Here is a 24,161-nt window from a genome sequence, read left to right as displayed (position 1 = left end):
ATATGCGTCAGAGGAGGTGGTTGGACGTGGTCAAGGATTATGATTGTGAGATCCTGTACCACCCAGGCAAGGCTAATGTGGTAGCCGATGCATTGAGCCGCAGGGCGGAGAGCACTCCATTGCGAGATGTATGCTTGAGACTGACTGTGATGACTCCAGTATTGGACGCTATTCGTGGGGCCCAGGCAGAGGCTGTGCGACCAGAAATGCAGAAGAAAGAGCGGGTTGTGGGGTTAATCTCAGAGTTTGTCAAGGATAGTCGAGGCCTTATGATGTTTCAGGGTCGGATTTGGGTACCGTTCGTGGGCGGTACGCGTATTACGTTGATGGAAGAGGCTCATAGATCGAAATTCTCGATCCACCCCGGTGCTACAAAGATGTATTTGGATTTAAGGAAGGAATATTGGTGGCCCTGTATGAAGAGGGACGTAGCATGGTTCGTTGAGAGGTGCTTGACCTGCCGAAGGGTTAACGCTGAGCACCAGAGACCGCATGGCAAGTTACAGCCATTGGAGATCCCCGAGTGGAAGTGGGAACAGATCACTATGGATTTTATCACCAAATTGCCAAGGACTGCTAGGGGAGTTGACGCAATTTGGGTGATTGTGGATAGGTTGACGAAGAGTGCACACTTCCTTGCCATCAGTGAGAGTTCTTCAGCGGAAAAGTTGGCGGAGATATACGTGAAAGAGGTGGTGTCTCGGCACGGGGTGCCAATCTCGATTGTGTCAGACCGCGATGTGCGCTTCACTTCCAGGTTCTGGAAGAAATTCCATGAGGAGCTGGGTACTAAATTGCATTTTAGTACCGCATACCATCCCCAGACGGACGGTCAGAGCGAGCGGACAATTCAGACGCTGGAGGACATGCTCCGGGCGTGTGTGTTAGACTTCGGGGGTAGTTGGGATGCGTATTTGCCATTGGCAGAGTTCTCCTACAACAACAGCCATCATTCGAGCATTGGTATGCCACCTTTCGAGCTGTTGTATGGTAGGAGGTGTCGGACCCCCATTTGCTGGGGAGAGGTGGGACAAAGAGTGATGGGCAGCACGGAGATCGTGCTACAGACGACAGAGCAGATCCAGCAAGTGAGACAAAGGTTATTGACGGCCCAGAGCCGACAGAAGAGTTATGCAGACAGGCGCCGATCCGAGCTTGAATTTCAGGTCGGCGACTTCGTTCTCCTGAAGGTCTCTCCTTGGAAAGGAGTGATTCGGTTCAGGAAGAGAGGCAAGTTGGGGCCCCGGTATATTGGGCCATTTCGTGTGATTGCAAGGATAGGTCGGGTAGCCTATCGGTTGGAGTTACCAGCGGAGTTGGGTCAGATCCATGACACTTTTCATGTGTCGCAGTTGAGGAAGTGCATAGCCGATGAGTCGGCAATGGTTCCATTGGAGGATATTCAGGTGGATGCGAGCCTGAATTACGCGGAGAGACCAGTGGCGATCAGGGATCGGAAGATCAAGGTTCTGAGGAACAAGGAAGTACCTCTGGTGTTGGTTCAATGGCAACACCGTAGGGGATCGGAAATGACTTGGGAGCCGGAACGTGAGATGCGGGAGCAGCATCCGGAACTATTTGCAGAATGAGACTTCGAGGGCGAAGTCTAACCCAAGTGGGGGAGAGTTGTAACAGCCCGAAATCTCAGGTATTGTTAATTATGTTTTTGGGGTGAGTTGAGAGGGGACTCGGCGAGTTGGAGCCTAGACTCGCCGAGTAGGATCGCAGACCTAGTCGCGGGTCCACGACTGGACTCGACGAGTCCAGATATGGACTCGGCGAGTCGACGCTGTTCAGCAGAAACCCTAACCGTTCGGTTTTGGATCGTATTTAATGCTCTTATATGCCGTCACTGTTCGTTTTTAGTCGATTGAGAGGAACCCTAAACGGTTGTGGGCATCTAGAGCAAGATTGGAGGATATTAGGGCTTGAAGAGGTTGTGGGGCAAAGAGGAGAAAGGTTTTGGCTAAAGGAACAGCAAAGGATTCGAGTTCTGCGGTTTGGAGACACAGAGAGGGCATATTCCAGGTAATATTTCGGATTCCCTTCTGTTGTTTGATGTGTTTATGAAGTTAGGGTTTATGAAACCCATTTAGTGATTAGATGGGTTATTATGTTATTACCCAAACGTTTATACCCCAGTAATGAGATGTTTAGAAGTCCAGAAAGTCCCATGGTTGTATATCTCGGGACCACACGTAATTCAGGAAGCAGTTGCTCGTCTGCATGGCATGGACTCGCCGAGTTGTTCTTCAGACTCGGCGAGTAGCTTGAAGATTTACTGGGACTCGCCGAGTCGTTCTTCAGACTCGGCGAGTGGAGTCGGGGTGGCCCCGCGATTCTTCCAGGAGTAACTCGTCGGGTCGAGGAGGGTACTCGACGAGTAGATAAGGAATCTCAGAAAGTTGGAAGACGTCCAGACTCGCCGAGTCGTCATGGTACTCGCCGAGTCCGGTCGAGTTGATAGTTGACCGTTGACCAGAGTGGACCTAAGTCTGACTTCTTAGGGATAGTCACACTTAGAAGAGATAAGTATTAATGAGATATGTAATGCTATAGGGAGGTTGTAGCTCGTCGGTTGTGCACGAGTCATTTCGGAGTTTGCTAGCGTTCAGCTTCTACGAGGTGAGTCTTCTCACTATACTGTACCCGGAAGGGTTTTGACTGTGTGACCAGAAGGTCGGATATGTTATGTGATATGTATGCTGTATGTGGTAAGTTAATTGTTATATGTGCTATGTATGATATGTGAGCCGGAAGGCAATATGTTATAGGCCGGAAGGCGATTATGTTATGGGCCGGAAGGCGTTGTAATGAGGACCGAAAGGTCAGGGCCTGGAAAGGCGTATGTGCGTAAGTGTATATTGGGGAACTCACTAAGCATTTATGCTTACAGTTGTTGTGCATGTATTTCAGGTACTAGCGAGGACCGTGGGAAGGCGTCGGCATGATCGATACACACTGAAGATTGTTATTATGATCTTGGGATTTTGAATAATTGTACTTGACAGAATAATTAAACTATTTATGCCTTGTTTAAAATAGAAACAATTATGTTTTAAAAATGAAAAAGTTGTTTGAAAAATTTGAGTTGTTACACCTAGGCTCTGATACCACTATTGGGTTTTGAGCAATCTAACACTTCCTAAGTGTGCATGCAACCCTAATAAACCTTGGATCTATGTTTGTCTAAATACATGCAAAATAATAATTTTCCAAGGTTCATAACCTATCTAACATGGCATGGGGTACCTTTAAACATAAAAGAATTAGATGAGATTACATACCTTTTGATGATGAGTTTGAATCCTAAGGAGTTTGAGGGCCAAGCACCAATAGTGTGAATGCCTCAAATGGAATCACAAATCACCACAAACTCTTGGAAAACTTTGAGAGAGTGTATACACACTTATAAAATCAGCCACACACAAAAACACATACTCTAGTGACACTAGTGGCTATTTCATGCAACATAAGCATGCTTATATAGTGTACATGATTAGGGTGAAACCCTAATAACCCATGACCTTTCCTTTTCCAAGGATCCATGGGTTAAAAGCTCTATGGATCATCCATGGACTTCCATACAAGCCTAGCCCATTAACAATTGAGTGTTAGCCCACACTATATAAAACCAATAGCCCACAATCTAATTAGTCTTCCTTTTAATCTCTAAATTAATTCATAATTAATTTAAGACTAAGACTAATTAAATAACATGACTTCATATTAATATATTATAACTTATAATATATTAATAAACATATGTGTATAACTCTCATAAAATTATCCATAAATAGTTCGGGTGAAGTGTAACCCAAATGGACCATGCCGGGTCGGGTCAAGTATATACCAAATAAGTTATGGACTTAGACTCCTTATCCAACATTATTAAGGACTATCCCTATATCTAAACTAAAACTCTTCCTTGTTTTTAGATGTCTTCCAACAATGCTACTCCTGGCTCAAACCCTACAGGCTCTTTCTCTCTCATGAACCTTTGTGGGAGAGTCATCTTTGATAGATCCATTTTTACTGATTGGATCAGAAACATCAGGATGATCACTCGTTACGAGAACAAGGAATATGTTCTTGACAAGGAGCTCAAGGTGCCTGAGCCAACTGCTACTCCTGAGGAGCTTGCTGGATATGAGGTTCATGAAAGAGATGCTACCAAAGTGGCATGCATCATGATGGCCACCATGACAGCCGAGCTCCGAAAGTCCTATGAGGACTACTATCCTTTTGAGATGCACCAGGATTTGATGGACCGCTACCATCAGAGTGCTCGTCAAGAGCGATATGAAATCATCTCCTCTATGATCACAACCCGAATGAAAGATGGTGAACCCATCACAAGCCACATGCAGAAAATGCAAAGGTATGTGGATCGTTTGATGAAGTTGAATGTGAACTTCCCTGAGGAGCTAGCAATAGATATTATTTTGCACTCCTTACCTTCGTGTTATGATCAATTCCGCATGACATACCACATGAATAAGGAGGAAGTTACATTGAGCAAACTTCAGGGACTCCTAAAGACCGCATAATCAGGTCTTAAAGGCAAGTCGGTTGTGACCACTCCTACTACTACTCCAAACTCAGCACCTGTCCTGGGAATCGAGAAAGGTAGAGGGAAGAAGAGAAAGAACCCTTCGAAGGGTACCAAGGGTAAGACCCTTGATGGCTCCTCTTCTAGCAGAACCAAGAAAGGTTTTGTTACACCTTCTTCTGATCCCAAAGAGGCTCAATGCTTCTACTGCCATGAAAAGGCGCATGGGAAGCGTAACTGCCCAAAGTACCAGCAAGATTTGAAGGATGGGAAAGTTAAACCCAACCATGCAGGTACTTACACTATCTCATCTAATAATTCACTCTATTCTAATTCTTGGGTCCTTGATACCGATTGCGGTATTCATATTTGTTCTGAAATGCAGGGACTAAGAAGAAGTGAGAATGTGGAGCATGGAAAGATAAACTTGATCATGGAAAATAGGAAAGTTTCACCTGTCACCAAGATTGGAGTTTATACTTTGTTGCTTAGTAGTGGATTTACTTTAGATTTGAATAAATGTTGTTATTCGCCAGAAATGGCAAGAAATGTTATTTCCTTTCATGCTTTGTATAAACAAGGTTTTACCTTTTCTTTTGATAATGAAACTAGTGGAATAAATGCTTTCTTTAAAAATGTGTTTTATTTTAAAGCATTATCTTGTGATGGTGTGTATGAAGCTGTGTCTGTTGTAGATAACTTAGGAAATAATGTATTGTGTATTAATTCTTCTAATAGTAATAACTTGGATAAAGCATCATTATGGCATTGTCGTCTTGGGCATATAAGCAAGAAACGCATAGGCCAACTCCAAAAGGATGGAGTCTTGGAGTCATTTGACCTAAGGTCAGATGATAGTTGCGAAGCATGCTTGCTTGGAAAAATGACAAAGTCACCCTTCACTGGTTCTTGTGAGAGGGGTGAAGGTTTGTTGGATCTTGTACACACGGATGTGTGTGGACCCTTCAATCATGCCACAAGGGATGCTAATCGTTATTACGTGACTTTTACGGATGATTATAGTAGATATGGATATGTCTACTTAATCAAGCATAAGTCAGAGACTTTTGAAAGGTTTAAAGAGTTTAAACAGGAAGTCAAGAATCAATTGGGCAGGAAAATTAAGATGCTTCGATCCGATCGAGGTGGTGAGTATCTTAGTACTGAGTTCCTCGATTATTTGAGGGAATGTGGGATTGTCTCACAATTGACACCTCCCAGGACACCACAGTTGAATGGTGTAGCTGAGAGGCGTAATCAAACCTTGTTGGACCTGGTTTGTTCCATGATGAGGCGAGCTACGCTACCAATCTCATTTTGGGGGTATGCCTTAGAGACTGCCACCCATATCCTTAATCTGGTCCCTACAAAGAAGGTTGCCAAAACACCTCACGAGATGTGGACTGGAAAAGTTCCTAGTCTAGCCCACATCAAGGTTTGGGGTTGCGAGGCTTTCGTGAGACGCGAGACTCATGACAAGCTCGAACCTCGTAGCGAGAAGTGTATTTTCATTGGCTACCCACAAAGATCCTTTGGTTACCTCTTTTACAGACCTAGTGAGAATGTGGTCTTTGTAGCAAGGAGGGTTGTCTTTCGAGAGAGAAAATTTATAAGCCAAGGAGACAGTGGGAGGCTAATTGACCTTGAAGAACTTCAAGAGTCAAGTGGTGAAGGAACCTCAAACCCTAGCAGTCAACTTGAGGAGGAACCTCCTGTTGATCCGACTATACCACCTGTTGTACCTCTGAGGCGTTCCACAAGGGTTAGGAGTGTACCTGAGCATTACTATGGTTTTCATATTACTGCAGAAGGTGAGACACTTATTAGTGATGAGACACTAGTAGGTCTAGATGAACCTAACAGCTATGCGGAAGCCATGGCAGGCCTTGAGTCTGCTAAATGGAAAGAGGCAATGGATAGCGAGATACAATCCATGTATGAAAATCAGGTTTGGAACTTGGTTGAGAATGTACCATGTCGTAAGACTGTAGGGTGCAAATGGATCTTCAAGAAGAAGACCGACATGGATGGTAATGTACACACTTATAAGGCTCGACTGGTAGCAAAGGGCTTCTCTCAAACTCCTGGAGTGGCTTATGATGAGACCTTTTCTCCAGTAACCAAGATTAAGTCTATTAGGGTATTGTTAGCCATAGCTGCATTTCATGACTATGAAATATGGCAAATGGATGTCAAAACCGCTTTCCTTGATGGAAAGTTGGTTGAGGATGTCTACATGAATCAGCCAGAGGGTTTTGTCAGCACAGAGTTCCCTAATAGAGTGTATAAGCTTGAGAAATCTATCTATGGATTAAATCAAGCACCTCATAGATGGAATCTTTGCTTTGATGAGAAAGTCAAAGAGTTTGGCTTCTCTAGGAGTGAAGATGAATCTTGTGTATATGTCAAGGCTAGTGGGAGTATAGTTAGCTTTTTGGTACTGTATGTGGATGACATACTACTCATAGGAAATCACATCCCAACTCTGCAGGAAGTTAAATCCTGGCTTGGGAAGTGTTTTGCTATGAAAGACCTAGGAGAAGCTGCCTATATTCTAGGGATAAGGATTTTGAGAAACCGGAGTAAAAGACTAATTGGACTTAGTCAAAGTACATACTAGGATAAGGTGCTGAAGAGATTCAGCATGCAAGATTCCAAGAAAGGAGAGTTACCCATCCAGAGTAACACTAGACTGACTAAGAGTCAGAGCCCGAGTACTGAGGATGAGATAGTAGAAATGAGTCGGATATCTTATGCTTCGGCAGTAGGCTCGATCATGTATGTTATGACCTGTACTCGTCCTGATGTAGCCTTTGCTTTAAGCATGGTTAGCAGGTATCAGGGGAATCCTGGTAAGGCTCACTAGACAGCGGTAAAGAACATTCTCAAGTACCTGCGGAGGACTAAGGACTGGGTCCTTACCCTCAGTAGGAGTGATGACTTGAGAGTTGTAGGCTATAGTGATGCTAGCTTTCAGACTGATAAGGATAATTTCCGCTCTCAGTCGGGCTGGGTCTTTACCTTAAACGGAGGAGCAATGTCTTGGAAAAGTTCCAAGTAGGAGACAATGGCTGATTCAACTTGCGAATCAGAGTATATAGCGGCAAGCGAAGCGGAAAAAGACGCTATGTTGCTAAAGAACTTCATTGGAGACCTTGGAGTTGTACCAGCTATATCGAAGCCTATACAGATTTTCTGTGATAGTGAAAGTGCAGTTGCCTTAGTAAAGGAACCAAGGGATCATGGGAGATCCAGACATATCGACAGAAAACATCATTTTATCAAACATCGCATAGAAGAAGGACTTCTCGTGGCAAAGAGAGTATCATCGGATGAGAACCCGACAGATCCCCTCACGAAGGGACTGGGTAGGGTTAAGCATCTCCAGCATGCTAGGAGCATAGGGCTGAAGGATGATATTAGTTTTAGTAGTTAGATAACTTTGAAATTTGTAAAGTATAATTGACATGTGATGATGAATAAAAGTTGTGTTTATTTATGAGTAAAGTGTTGCTATCTCTTGTCAATCGTTTACTATATTTCTTTTGCATGTTTTGACTTCTAGAATAGTCATGTTGTTTGACATATTATTCAAATTATCCACAGTCAGTCATATGTTGGAAGTAGATATGAAGTAAGACTATCATGAGTTGATTTTAGAGGTCTAAGATGTTGGACATGGCCTCAACACTCATGAGTGCTCATAAGTTCTGAGTATTGGATTCAACCCACGCTCGCTGGTATCACTTCATGGAATTTATCTCGAGTGATCGTGAGACGTTAATATCATATAAGTCTTCAAACCTAGAGATATGACTTGTTAACTATGAGTTAGTTATGCATTGAACGTGCGAAACCGCATTGGTAACTCGATGTTATAAAACGTGCGTTTGTGTGTAATTTAACAAGTAGTAGAACAAGCATATGAGTCGAAGTTTATCAGTTCTTTCTTGGATTAGAAGCTGATATCTGGGCCCCTTGATGATTTTGTTTTGACCTATGTACCGGGCCCGGTCAGAACTAAGTTGATGTGTTCAATTAAGTTCTATGTCAAACAAATCAGAAATCGGGAAACAAACTGCTGGACAATAAGTAAGACATTGTTCCATGTATTTGTCCGGCTGATATCTAGAACAGAGGGTTATATGATCCCTTATCTGAAATGGCGTACCATCATCTTCTCAGTTTCGAGAAACCTTGAAAAGAGCTACGATTGCCGATCGGTTCCTGAAGTCATACTTGCAGTTATAGTTATTAGACTTATCCAAGTAGGAGGCTGTTGGATAAGGTGTCTAAGTCCAAAACTATTTCTGGTATGTACTTGACCCGACCCGGCATGGTCCATTTGGGTTGCATGGCACCATACAATTGGATAGACTAAATGAGAGAATTAACACATATGGTTTATTAATATATTATAAGCTCTAATATATTAATAATATTATTTAATTAGTTTGGTAAAGAATTAATTTTAGAATTAATTAAGTGATCAAAAGATAACTAATTAAATATATGGGTTGATTATATAAATCACCCATAACTTATATAGTGGGCTAAGAGGCTCCATGGATAATCAAGTTGGGTTAAACCCATTAGATGCTCCATGGAGGCTCCATGGGAGTTACAAACCCATGGGTCATCGAAATGAAGAGTCATGACACATTAGGGTTGACATGGTGTAACCCTAGATGTGTCAACACTATATAAAGCTCATGTTTTCTCCCAAAATCGGTTACACCAAGAAACAAGAGGGCTTGGCCGGTTTTAGTGTGTTATACATTCTCTCCAAGTTTACTCCATAGCATTTGGTGTTGTGTGAAGCATTTGAGGCATCACACTTGGGGTGCTAGGCTCACAAGGTTTCAAGGAACACTTACAACAACAAGGTATGTAATTCTATCTATTATTTATGTTAAAATTGTTCCCCATGTATACTAGATAGGATCATAGCCTTGGAAATCAACTTTGCATGATAATTAGACAAACATAGATCCAAGGTTATTAGGGTTTCATGTACACTTAGGAAGTGTTAGAATGCTCAAAACCCATCACCTTGAACTTTTCAAGTCTTTGAACTTGTGGGTTAAGGAGAACTACTAGAGGACGTGGAGGAAGTGTAGTATGATTTCCAGTCCCATTAATGCACGACAAAGGGATTAATCTTTCACCTTGATCGCTATATAGGATATCATCTTCATTAGGAAAGCTTGTTCCAAAAGATTTGGGAAGACCATAGTTGTCTGAACTAGACATCTACAAAGGAGAAATTCAAGTAAGTTGATTTAAGTCGTTAATATAGCACCCAACATGAGATATTAAGTCTAGGACCCAACACAAATCTTTACAATTCAAAGAGGTATGCCGTAATCCAATTGTAAAATATATGAAGGTAGGTAAATGACGATTTACCAATTTCCACCATGAAAAACGAAAAAGAATTTTAGGTTTTAATGGATTGAAATTTCTAGATCTTTTTGAGATTCATTGAACTTTTCAATGGAATGTTTAATCTCAATTATGCCCTTTATGTTTGTGATTGAGATACCGAGGATCACAAACGAGGTGTGAATAACCATGTAAATTAGCTTCGTACACTTAATGTTATAAATAATCCAATCAATGTGCCGGTTAACCACACACGCTCCATTGATCCATGATTAACAACAAGCTACCCTTTGCCACATATTATCCGTCCTGGATTAGTGTGCTGGTTAACCACACATACTCCACTAACGACTTAACAAGGTGCAAAGTGCAACTTCATGGGTTAGCATCAAATTCACATTTTTCCTAAGTAACTAAGATTGAGAATTTGTAAGACATTTAATTACTTAGTATTTCATTATACTTTTTAATGAGAATTAATATCCTATCCCACCCGATTGGCTAACGACCCTCCACCAGTCAAGTAAGCGGTGGGTGGGAATGGACACCCATTAAACTACCATTTTCTAGGCAGTAACCTTATACCCCCCTTATAGACTGGCTTCGTTAATGAAACCTACTAACGGTAAGATTGACTTAGTTCTTATAAATACAGACACACACACACACACACACACACACACACACATATATATATATATATATATATATATAAGTGTTAACTTTTAATATTATAATAGTATAAGGGTGTATTTAAACTTTTAAAATACTTGATGGTTTAATCTATTAATAAATTATGCTCTTAATTTAAATAAACTTAAACCATATGATTATGGATTTAATAATACTCTTTTAATTAAACATTTAATTAACTATTAATAAAGTCCATAAGAGTTGAATTTTAAACTTTTAAAATTCTTGGGTTTGGAATTGAAGTTTCATCAATGTAACTTTTCAAGTTCCAAAACTTGAAGGCAAGTTTTGTAACTTGTGAAAACTTTTAAAATTCGTAACTTATGGATTTTTAAAGTTGCACAATGAGACCTTTCCAATTCCATAACTTGAGGACAAGTTATGAAAACTTTCAAGACTCTTTGAATTCTATAAGTTACATTAGTTAATGGTTTCATAAATGAAGACTTTATGTAACGCCCGTAGATCCGGGCAAGTCAATTTAGAGATAATAGGGGTTGAAAATGACTTCTCTAAAAAAGATGATTTATAATAAATAATCTTAACCAAGTTGTAGAATATGTCTCAAGGGTTCTGTACATATAAAGAACGTCGAAATCCGAGTTATAACGAAGAAGTTATGGCCCATCAAAGTTTTTCGGCAAAACCGGCACGACACCGGGAGACGTAAATGGTGAATTTATGATAAAGGACTTTTAGCCTTAGTGATCTAAACAAAAGTTGTAGTATACGTTAAACCGATAACATACAAAAAAAAAAGAACGCCCAAATCTGACTTCGTATGAGGAAGTTATGGATTTTCTAAGATTTGGCATAGCAGTGCACGACCCGAAACTCGAATTTTAGTTCGAGCGGTTTTGTCCTACGAAACCTAAATGAGAGTTGAATATATCATTAATAGGAACTCAATGATAAAAATAAAGACGAAAACGGAGTCCGTATGTAGAAGTTATGAATTTTACGCGGACATTTAACAGTATAATCTCCTCCTACTATTAAATTTAAGATTGGTCGAGATTTAGCTGATGGAATCTAAACAATAGTTGTAGATATTGTTTTTACCTACACGTGGATATAAAGAACATCGAAAACGGAGCTTGTATGCGAAAGTTACGGGGTTTAGAAGTTGATAGGGTGCTGCTGCAAAAGGGGTGACGTGACATATTACAGGCCACGCACGTGTGGCCACCAGAAAGCTGACAAGTGGCACTGACTCGGCGAGTCAGTAAACCGAATCGGCCAGTCCATCAGGAATTCAACCTATAAATAGAGGTGTCGGGTTCCATTTATTCTCACACCTTTCCACTTCCACTTTCTCTCTCTACTTTCTCTCTCTAAGCCCCCAACCCCCCCCCCCCTAAGCCTAGGTAAACCCCCTAGCATACGAAGGAAGCCCCGAGGCTCTCGAAGTCCCGAGAAAAGAGCCTTTTGGCTCGGGAAGCCCGGTTTTGCGAAAAAAAAAACCCACTGTAAGTGAGCTATGCCTACCCTATCTTTAGTGTAACTTATGTTTCAATATAGTAATGTTATTAGGACCTTATAATGAGTACTTGGGCTATTATTCTGAGTTATATAAGTTTCGTATAATATATTTTTAACCACTCGCGGTACGGGGAACCTGGTTTAAAGGGCCGCATAGGGTTGTTGGATTTCAGAAGTGCTATATGCCAAAATGGTCCTGCCCTTCGGTGTTTTATGTCTAGCCCCTGTCGGTACATAGTGGGTGAAGAGAATTGTTTAACGCTTATATAATAGTAATAATAGCTAGAATATTAATTAGTCTCGGTGAATATCAGACTAAACCCTAGTGGTAATGATACTAGGTTCTATCGAAGGAAATTGTTTTGAGACAACGAAGTTATGTCCGAGTACCGAGTCACCACCTTATCAAATGAGTGCATAGTCCCTTTCATGAACATGATTTTAATACAAGTATTGATTGAAGTATTAACTATATGTTTATGTGTGAGTTAATTGATGTTTCCTGAAATACGTGTTAAAGAACATACCTTATTATATATGATGACTTACGATAAAGACTAAACCTAAATTAATTACGAGGAATATTGGGTCGTATTTTCTTACGAGTACGAGTGAGTTATACTCAGAGAATAGAACTTTAGTATATTACATTGATCCGGGAGCATGGATTAGACATAGTCATTGTCCCTAGTCCGAGAGTATGGATTGGACATAGTCAACTGTCATTAATCCGAGAGTATGGATTAAGACATAGTCAAATGTCATTAATCTGAGAGTATGGATTAAGACATAGTCAGTTATCCTTAGTCCGAGAGTATGGACAGGACATAGTTATCCATCATTAATCTGGGAGTATGGATTTAGACGTCGACACTTCTCCCTAATCCGAGGGTATGGAATGGGCACAATTATTGATCCGAGAGTAAACCTAAATTAATTACGAGGAATATTGGGTAGTATTTTCTTACGAGTACGAGTGAGTTATACCCAGAGAATAGAACTTTAGTATATGTCATTGATCCGGGTGCATGGATTAGACATAGTCATTGTCCCTAGTCCGAGAGTATGGACTGGACATAGTCAACTGTCATTAATCCGGTAGTATGGATTAAGACATAGTCAAATGTCATTAATCCGAGAGTATGGATTAAGACATAGTCAGTTGTCCTTAGTCCGAGAGTATGGACATGACATAATTATCCATCATTAATCCGGGTGTATGGATTTAGACGTAGACACTTATCCCTAATCCGAGGGTATGGAATGGGCACAATTATTGATCCGAGAACATGGATTAGATCTAGGAGTAAGAGGTAAAATTTAAGGTCTGAGAGTATGGATAGTCTCGTTGTGAGGATTGACGGGGTGGGGGTAAGAGTTCATTATAAATGTGTGGAAGTTGTATATTTTGTGAGTTCTAAATTATATATATGATATAACATTGTGAGATTGAAATCCCTATGTACTCACCAGGTTTCCCAACCTGACCCATTCAGTTTAATTATATCACAAGTGTTTATTTGAAGTCACATTACACTGAGAGGTTAAGGAGATATAAATCACTAGTGATTATGAATGTAAGTTCTGTTTATGCTTAAGTTTCTGTATTGACGATGACATCCCAAATGTTTTAAAATGAATAAAAATACTTTTCTTCGGAAATGCCTTGATAACGTATTTATCATGTTTTATTGGGAACAAATTCCGCAACGTTTTTATTAAAAGAGGTACTCTGATTTTTATAAAGCATAAACAAAATTGGTCTTTTCTGGCCGTGAAAATGGGGATGTCACACTTTACATATTCCATAACTTGAGGAAAAGTTATGGAACTTTCCAAGAACACTTATGGATTAAATTAACTCGTCCAATTATGATATGATGATCATTTATCAATTTGAACTAATTTCATTCATATTCTAGATAGTTTCAAATTTTGCAAATAACTAGTATTATACAAAAAATCAAGTAGTTATCCTATAATTTGACACACTTCATATTTTTGGATGGTGATAAACATTACCAAATCATTAAAAATCAAATTTTATGAACCAAAACAGTCTGTGGTAATGCTCATAATCCAAAACATGCCAAAAACTTGGAGATTTTGCCATCAGATGCATCACCTCATCGAGTACCATAAGGGACACGTCGAGTTCAAGGAAAACATCATCCAACTCGTCGAGTTCAATCATGGACTCGGTGAGTTGGCCCTAACATAATCCATTTTTGTAGTTTTTTCAGCTTTGAAAATTACACAGTTGCATCAATACAATAGAAAACACCCATGGCTCTGATACCACTGTTGGGTTTTGGTATACTAAAACATCCTATGGTGCACATACAACCCTAATAGCTCTGGATCTAAGTTTTCTATAATTATACATGCAACAAAATATCCAAATTATAAAGCCTACAACTAGCATACAATTTGACATATGAATCATAAAAGTAAGTTAGAAGATTACCTCTTTGTTGTAGCTTGTAGAAATTGGTCTTGAGAGAACCTAGCACACCAAGTGTTGTGCCTCAAACAAGTCACAAACACCAATAAACAACTAAATGGATATGAGTGAGAGTTAGGAGACTAGAAATCGGTTCTCTACTTCTTGGCATGCAAGGTCTAACCGATTTTAGCTTATGATAATATATATATATATATATATATATATATATATATATATATATATATGTGTGTGTGTGTGTGTGTGTGTGTGTGCATGTGTGTGTAGGATATTAAGGGTCATGTGTAACCCTAATCCATACACACTAGCCCATGATCCATCCATTTGATTTAGATAAATACTTCATGGATTAACCCATAAGCCCATCACAAATCAAACCATGAATCATTAGCCCAACTCATATGTATCAATTTAATTAGTATCTTTTGATCACTAAATTGATTCTTAATTAGTTCTTGATCAATAAGAATTAAATAATATGATTCCTCTATTAATATATTATACTTATAATATATTAATAAATCATAAATAACCTCTTACTCAAATATCCATCTATCAAATTGTTCTGGTGAAGGCAACCCGAAATGGACCATGTTGTATCGGGTCAAGTACATTCCAATTATAGTTATAGGCTTAGACACATAATCCAACATGTGGACCCTTCGAAAATCAAAGCAATCGAAGGCTGTGAAAGAGCAAAATAGATCTGATGTGCAGGGACAAGGTTTGAAAACTCAAACCTTAAGTGAATGCTTAAGATCAATATTTGCTTGCTAATAAATGTTCTAGTCAAGCCTGGATAGACCAGTCAATTCTAAGCTAATATATATTCAACAAATGATCAAGTAATAAATTTGGAATGAGAATGAATGATCATAGTAAAGCTAATAAATGAAGAACAAGAAGAATGTTTGAAAGAGAGTTGAAATAACATAGTAACTGCCAAAAGTGGGTGAATGATCCGTCTCTTAACATTGCATTGAAAGCTCCTTTAAATAAGAGTGAGTTAAACAGGGTAAAAAGCGATAAACATACATAGGACCGGATAAAAGGAATTATTCTTACATTCTGATTGTCCAAGTTGACAAACATACTAATTCCTATGAAATGTCTAATCATGCAAAGAGACAAAAGTAATTAATACATAAAGAGACAAAACAGCTTCTCTGGATCAACACACATTCCGGACTACTCTTCACTCCTAAACTTCTTATCATCTTCTCTATAAGTACGGACAACTTGCGGACTACTCTTCACTTTGGAACTCAGCTGCCTTCGGAATTATCACTTTGACTTAGGATTGCTAGAGGTTCATTTTCAGGTTCTAACAATCTCCCCTAAGTGAACTTTTCAATCCATTTAGTTTATATAGCTTCTTCCTTGATGAAGGTGTAGGCTCTGAACAACCATTCTCTGACTTCAATGTACCAGGTCAGTCGACTTACAAACTTTGCTTTGACCTGTTCCGGAGCTTTAGACTTGGATGCACGAGAAATGAAATTCCAAAGAGCTTTGGTAGGAACTAGGTGCTTGTCAAGGACACGAAAAAAGTCCTTCTTGTTTGTCTTCCTGGTTATGTATACAAACCCTAGAACCGGGTCATTGATTGGACCATCTTCAAACAATTTAGGTTCTGGAAGAACAAAGGTGATTTTCGCAACAAAGTCTTCAGTTCCGTATAGGTGGGCCAGCTCATAGTCGCATCTGCAAAAAACTCCACGACATAGTCCTTGAGGAAGCTTAGAGAAACATGGTAAGCACCCATGCTGATATCATTGTTTTGTATTCCTCAGAAGTGAGCATCCAGAGTAAGAGTGTCATTCAAATTCATCAAAGGGAAATCCGCATAAGTGATGGTCCGGTAAGTTGGTTTATTCCGAAAGACGTAAAATCGAAATAATGGGAAGTTGAGTTCGAACTTCACTATGATTTTTCTTGCAAATACATGGACTTTGGTAATTTTCCTTGTCCATAATTCCTTCAGAGGTTGTGAATTCTTGGAATAGAATATTTCAAGCCTTTCGCGTTCAGTCCGGAGGATCACTTCCGGATCGTCATTGGGGTGAGGAGGAGAAAAATTGATGTAGTATTTGTTGTATGGAGAGAGAGGAAGATTGAGCTGTTCGGAGTCATTGGTGGGAACATCTTAATACATGAAGGGAAAGATTTCATGATCACGGAGAATGCCTTCACGGCATAGAGGAGAAATTCCACGCATCGGATCAGGATTATCCTTGAGAGCTTGGATGCGGATGCTGTCCTCTAGTGCCTTATTGATTTCCTCCTGAGACCATCCTTGTTTTTGCTTTAGAGGATTTCCGGAGTGGAAGGCTTGTTGTTCGGCTGTCATTGGCATTTTCCCTTTGTCTCTTTTCAATGCAGCCATGATGAACTGCATATTCTCTTCCACAACATATTTCAAAGCAGGGTTCGGAAGAGGATCTTCCGAAATGTCATCAAGGATCTGGAGTGGAGAACCCTGGTCTATAACAACAATTTTTGGAGCCAGAACAGGTGGATGCATTGAAGGAGTGTTTCGGAAGGCTTGAGCTGTGAGGAGTGATTTTTCTTTGGCCACCTGAATAGCCCTTTGTAGAACATCAGGTAAAGAGGATGGCCAAGAGACTGTGGACCATATCCTCTTTTCTTCTTCTGTCATCACCTTTGGAAAAAGCTTCTTCGGAGCCTCGAGACCAAGAACTCCTTTTGTGACATAATTCTCTTCATCATTGTCTTCTTCATCATCAGAATTGTTTCCAATAAATTCAGAAACAACGTGGACTTCATCATCGGAATCCAGATCTTCATCTTAGAGTTGAAAAACCGAGCCATGCTTCCATGGTTGGCTAGGACCCTATCCCCCTCTTGCATCGATGGTTTTTGGAACAGGTAAAAGTAATAAAGAGTCCTTCAAATCTTCAAACTTAGAGAATACTTTCTGAAGGCCTGTATTGAGTTGACGAGTGAGTGTGCCGTATGCTTCGGAAGTGGGAGCCTGAGCAACGAGATGATCGAACAGATGGCCAAGAACGGCTAACATCTCATCAAAATTTTGATTCGGAACGTCAACGATATTCTAAGTGGATCAAAGTAGCTTGATGAGGACTTGTTGAATTATGAGATTCATCTTGTGCTTCTTCTTGATTTCCTTCTCCGGCCTTTGAATTTGCTTCTCACAACGAACATGGGTCTGCTTAATAAGTTCGTTGGTAGCAGACACTATGTCATCATGGACCTTTAGCATGGTGGTGATCGTTTCCAGGTAGTGTTCAACGGAAGTATCATACTTGTCCTCAACTTCTTTGATGGAGTGCTTGAGCCAGAGAGAAATGAGTTGATCCAACTGAACTTCTCGTTCCGCAATTGAAGGTCCACACTGATTGGATAAGGACTGAATGATAGAATCGATCTTAGAATCCGGTCCGAAAACCTTTTGATCCAATATAGTGTTGAGCTCTGTTATGGAAGATTCTATTGAGGAGACTTTCTTCATGGTATCGGACACATTTGCTTTAATCTCAAAGAGAGCAAATGGATCGATATAATCACCGGATGAGGATCCGGTGTCGGAATTTGAATGCAAAGGCTTTTCCTTGTGAGGCTTGGGATTCGTAGAAGGACTGGGATGAGTGGCAACATCATCATGAAGCTTGTGAGTTGATTCGGATTCATGCTGAGTAGAGGAGGAGGATTCGAAATCAGATGCTGACTTTGAAGAAGATGGCTTCAAGTGGAGTTGAACTGAAGAGACCATGGGGGCATCAACAACATTAGCAGCATCGGTGGTCAGCAACACTTCTTCTGAAATTTCGTATTCCGAAGTAGGAGGATTGGAAGCTTGAGGAGGAGGCTTTGGATTTTCTCCGGATGTGAACTCGAGATCAATCAGCTCATCAGTAGGAGAGACGTAGGGCACGTTACTTTGCATGGCTCTCTTCTTCATGGCAATGAGAGTGGATTTCACTTGTGATCCGGTGAGCTCCGGATGCCTGGAGTGTGCCCTATTCACATAATCTTCCCTTAAAGGTTTGTTAACTCCTGGTCGTCTTGTACCATTTTCGGGTATCAGACCAGTTGAGGCATTTTAATTCGGAGGGACAACTCCAGCTTTGGAATGCTTAGGGTTTGGAACAAGGGTTTCGGAGTGTGTGCGTTTAGAAATGAGTGGGATATCAAAAGTGGCATGTGGGTGTGTTTTAGTGGGTGCAAGGAACTATGGTCAAAACTGGCATCACCTTTTTGAGAAGGTGAGGGTGGATTAAGTAGAGGATCCCCATGTGTGTGTGTGCTTGTGATTTTGAAACATTGAGGGGTACCTCAGATGAGTGGGCAGGAGGGGTGTTCGGACGGCTAGAGTCAGCCTGAATGTCATGAGCATCTTCTTGTGGAGAGGAAGAGCCGACTTTGGTTCTCTTTTTTGGCTTTGACTTAGTAGGGGAAGTTTTCCGTTTGGCGGACTTCTTTGTCTTCCTTGGTCCGGAAGATGTTGGCTTGGCCACTTCCGAAATGGGCTCAATGGGGACTTGGGCAGACTGTGTTGGGTCGAACACATTCGAAGTCTCTAAGTGTTTTTTCAAGTGAAGGGAATCGGAAGGAATAATGTCCAACATATGTTGAGGTAACCTCCAGATAGGACCAAAAGATGATTGGTCCGGAATTCTATAGGATTTAACAGCCTTGAAGGAAATGCATACCTTCGGAGGAATCGCAACACAAGGGAGCGGTTCAGAAGGCTCTTTAAAGAGTTGTTGAAGATTCAGAGCCCAGAACCTAGGGCTTGAGATCTCATTCTCCTTTCTTTTGATGGAAAACTTGCAGTAGTCATGCCATAGTACCTCTGGAAGGTCAACCACATTATCACGTTCGGAGTAAATGCCGTAAACCACATATAGCCAGTCCTTGCTAAGAGTATCTATACCTCCGTGCTTTTTGGATAGTACTTGAATGGTTCTTGAATTATGAAGCGAATTGGGTTTTCTTTAACACCGATCGCCTTTAAGAAAGTGGATTTGTAGATTGGAACAATTCTATCGCCAATGATTTTGGTTTCCAAGACATCATCTTCTTCTTTGATTCTAGTGAAAGCCCTGTGGAGATGATGAAGTGGAAGAGGTGGTTCAGGGACTTTAGTGAGAGGGATGGAGATGGGATGGTTGTCTATAAAATCGATCATAACTCTAATGGATTGATCGTAATCCATAGGGTTTATGGAAAATAACTGTGTGGTATCCTTGAGAAAGGGTTCATGCGATGTTGAATACGATGATCCCTTCGAATGTTTCTTCTTTGCAATCGACTTCTTAGGAGTGGAGGCAGTTGGTGCATTTTTCTGTGGAGAAGATTGGGAAGCCATTGTTGCAGATGGATGAATGCTTGAAGAACAAGATGAACACAATGAGAAATCGAGGTTTTTGAAGGTTTGGGCATGTAAAGAGGTAAAAGGGGGTTTCGATGGGTACATATAGGTAAGGAAATGAGTCGGGTTAGGAATGGTAATGATGAGGATCCGAATTCGAACCGGGCTGCATTAAATGAAAAACAGATTTTTGGGGGTTGATTTGATTGGGAAGGGAAAGTTAGGGTTGTTTTAAGATAGAAATAGAAAAATCAAACTGCGATTGGATGGTTACTTTTGGAGACGTGCAGTCGTGGAACGAAAATCAAGGAAGATAGGATAAGGATCCTTATAAAGTAACCGTCACAACATGAAACATTTCGTCTTATAAACCTTTAGAATTCCGGATAAGAGGTTCCAGAGAGTGTATGATCCGGAGGATAAAGAGTTGTGCACCAGAACATGGTCTTTTGAAAAATAGTCCGGAATGGGAAATAATCCGGAGAGAGTTTTATTTAAAGAAAATTCGGTTCTAGAGTCAAAAATTTATTGCGATTCCGGAAAAAGTTTATGATTCCGGAGCAAAAAATCCGGTATAATGATTTTCAAGAATTTCCGGAACATGATTTGTAAAGCATTAAGGAGTAAGATTTGAGAAAACTTCCGGAGAGAATTTTGAAATTCCGAAGTGCAGAATGCAATACCTTTTCGGAGTGGAATTTCGGGATGCCATTATGAAGCATATTCCGAAATGAAAATTTGAGCACTATGACTATGTGGACTTTGAACAACAAATAATCAGGATAAACTGTACAACTTAAAACTCAAGTGATGGTCAGAAATAAAGACAAATAAATATCCTATGTATCCTGAGAGAAAGTGGTTGCGAGATGAAAAAAGGTTTTTCGGATTGGAACTAATTTTCTTTTGAATACTACTATCAAAGAGAACAAGTATCTTGAAAGAAATGAGGATCTGGTATCATCATACCCATCTTGTTCAGAAAACCATTGAATTTGGTTTCGTCTAATGCCTTAGTAAAGACATCAACAATCTCATCGTCAGATGGAACAAAAATGAGTTCAATGTTACCATTTAGAACATGATCTTTTATAAAATGGTACCTTATATCAAGTTGCTTAATCATTGAGTGCTGAATTGGATTGTAAGAAATCGCAATGGCACTTTGAGAATCACAATAGATAGGAATGTGTTGAAAGTGGTAACCATAATCCAAGAGTTGAGATTTCATCCACAAAACCTGATATGTATAGCTGGCAGCAGCAATGTATTCGGCTTCGGCTATAGAGAATGCAATGCAGTTCTGTTTCTTGGATGACCAACTGACCAAATGGCCACCTAAGAACTGACAACCACCTGAAGTGATTTTTCTATCACGTTGAAGACCACCATAGTTTGAATATGAATAGGCTTGAAGTACGAAGCTCTCGTTTGCTGGGTACCAGATTCCGAGACTCTTTTTACATTTGAGGTATCGTAAAATTTGTTTCACAGCCAAGAGATGAGACATCTTTGGGTTGACTTGAAATCTGGCACACAAACATGTGGAAAACATGATATCCGGAAGACTTGCTATGAGATAGAGCAAAGATCCAATCATTCCTCGATACTTATATTCATCAACTGAAACACCTGAAGGGTTGGCAAAGATCTTGTGTCTGAAGCCCATTGGTACCTTGGCTGAGGCACAGGTGTCCATTGAGTATTTCTTGAGGAGTTCTAAAATGTACTTCTCTTGGTGAATGAAGATTCCTCGGTTAGTCTGTTTGACTTGGAGGCCAAGAAAGAAGCTTAACTCCCGATTCATGCTCATTTGGAATTGATTGATCATTAGTTTAGCAAAGTCAGCAGCCATAGATGAATCCTTAGATCCAAAAATGATGTCATCCACATAAATTTGAACCAGCATGAGATGATTTTCATTTGATCTTCAGAACAGGGTAGGATCTAAAATTCCTTTTTGGAAACCGGAGCGCTTGAAAAAATCAATGAGAGTCTCGTCCCATGCCCAAGGAGCCTGCTTGAGGCCGTAGACTACCTTCCGGAGTTTGTAACAGTAGTTTGGAAATGAGAGATTAACAAAACCGGGGTGGGGGGTGTTGAAGATATACTTTAGTGTCTAGTTCACCATTAAGAAAAACACTCTTAACATCCATTTGGTAAAATTTGAAGCCTTTGTGAGTAGCATAAGCAAGAAATATTCGGATGGCTTCAAGACGTGCAACAGGAGCAAAGGTCTCATCGTAGTTGAGCCCTTTAATATGTTCAAATCCTTTTACCACCAATCTTGCTTTATTTTGAATAATAACTCCTGCGTCATCTAGCTTGTTGTGAAATACCCATATCGTACCGACAATGTGATAATTCTAAGGAGGAGGCACAAGAGTCCATACTTCATTTCGGTCAAATTCTGCCAATTCTTCTTGCATGGCTATAATCCAGTCAACAAGCTCTAATGCTTCCTTGATGGATTTGGGCTCAACCATAGATATACATGCTGAGAAATGGCATTCATTTTGGATACTTGTAGCAGAACGAGTCTATACACCAGCATCAGGGTTTACGATTACTTGGTTCGGAGGATGGTCATTTGTCCAGACGTGTAACCTTGGGAGTTCTTGTGTAACAGTTGATCCGATATCAACTGTTGGATTGATTTGCTCCCCCTGAATGGTTTGAATATGAGGATGATGCTCCCCCTGAACTTCTGAACCAGAGAGGTTGACATCATCATCAGAAGGGAACTCAAAGAAAATTTCATTTTCATCAATGTCGATAGGATTGGAGTCATCGAAATCAGCAGCTGCATTTTGGAAACCATCCACATTTGATTCAAGAGAGGGATGAGCATTCTCCCCCTCAACCTGAGAAGGTTGAAACGACTCAGAATCAAATTGAGGGAGGCTTGGGATCATACCGGAGACGTTTTGCGAGACAGGAGCTTCCGAAGGAGAGATAGGAGTGGGGATTGTCCTTGTTCAAGATTCCGAATCAAGGGCTGTTTCGGAAGGTCCAAAGAGAGTTTCAAAATCAACTTCAAGAATTATGTGTGGGTTCGGACATCCTGGCGGTGGAGCATCGGACTCCATAATGTGATTTGTAATATGCGCTGGGCCAGAATTTTGAACGAAGTTGTCATCAAAAGTAACATCAAAGCTTTCTTCCAGAACACGAGTTCTCCGGTTAAGAACTCTGTAAGCTTTTGATTTTAAAGAGTACCCAAGGAAGATGGCTTCATCAGCTTTAGGTTGGAACTTGGTAAGCTGATCACGGCTGTTCTTGATGAAGCATCTGCATCTGAAAACATGAATAAACGAGATTGTTGGCTTTTGACTATTCATTGCATCGTACGGTGTCATGTTGAGGCGTCGATTGATGATACTCCAATTTTGAGTGAAGCAGACAGTTGATACAGCTTCAGCCCAGAGGTAGAGTGGTAGATTTGCGAATTTTAGCATGGATCGAGCAGCTTCAACAAGAGTTCTATTGCGTCTTTCGACTACACCGTTCTGTTGTGGAGTATAAGGAGCTGAGAAGTTGTGGTCAATTCCTTTCTTGGTGAGAAATTTCTCAATGGTGGAATTAGTGAATATTGATCCATTGTCACTTCGGATTCTCCTAACTTGGATTTTGATAAGAGCTTCTATTCCTTTGATAAAATTGATGAGCTCTGAGGCTGTTTCGGATTTCAGCCTTAGGAAGAAGACCCATGTGAACCTTGTAAAGTCATCAATAAGCACAAGAATGTATTTCTTATTATGAAGACTTTCTATAGTGGATGGTCCACAAAGATCAATGTATAGAAGCTCCAATGGTACCGAAATGGATTTTTCGATGATAATAGGATGACCCTTCTTCGATTGCTTACCACACTCACAAGCAGTACACAAATGATCATTTTTGAATTTGATAAGAGGTAAACCTCTCACCACTTGTCAGATACAAGATCATTCATGTACCGAAAATTCAGATGAGCGAGCCTTCGGTGCCATAACCAACTGACGCCAGGAACAACTTTGGAGAGAAGGCAAAGTTGCGGTATGCCAATAATCATGTTGACGTCGAGCGGGTACATGTTCTTGTTGTGAAGCGACTTGATTAAGCACTCTTTCCGGTCTTCAGTCATTACATAGTTGTACTTTTTACAAAATTCCACACGTTGATTTGAATCACTGAGCTGAGCTACACTTACCAAATTATGTTCCAGATCAGCTACATATGCCACATTT

The sequence above is a fragment of the Lactuca sativa genome, chromosome 4, assembly GCF_002870075.4.
Source record: "Lactuca sativa cultivar Salinas chromosome 4, Lsat_Salinas_v11, whole genome shotgun sequence".
NCBI classification, from domain to species: Eukaryota; Viridiplantae; Streptophyta; class Magnoliopsida; order Asterales; family Asteraceae; genus Lactuca; species Lactuca sativa.
The sequence above is the reverse complement of the archived record's forward strand: the minus strand, read 5'-3'. Positions refer to the sequence as shown.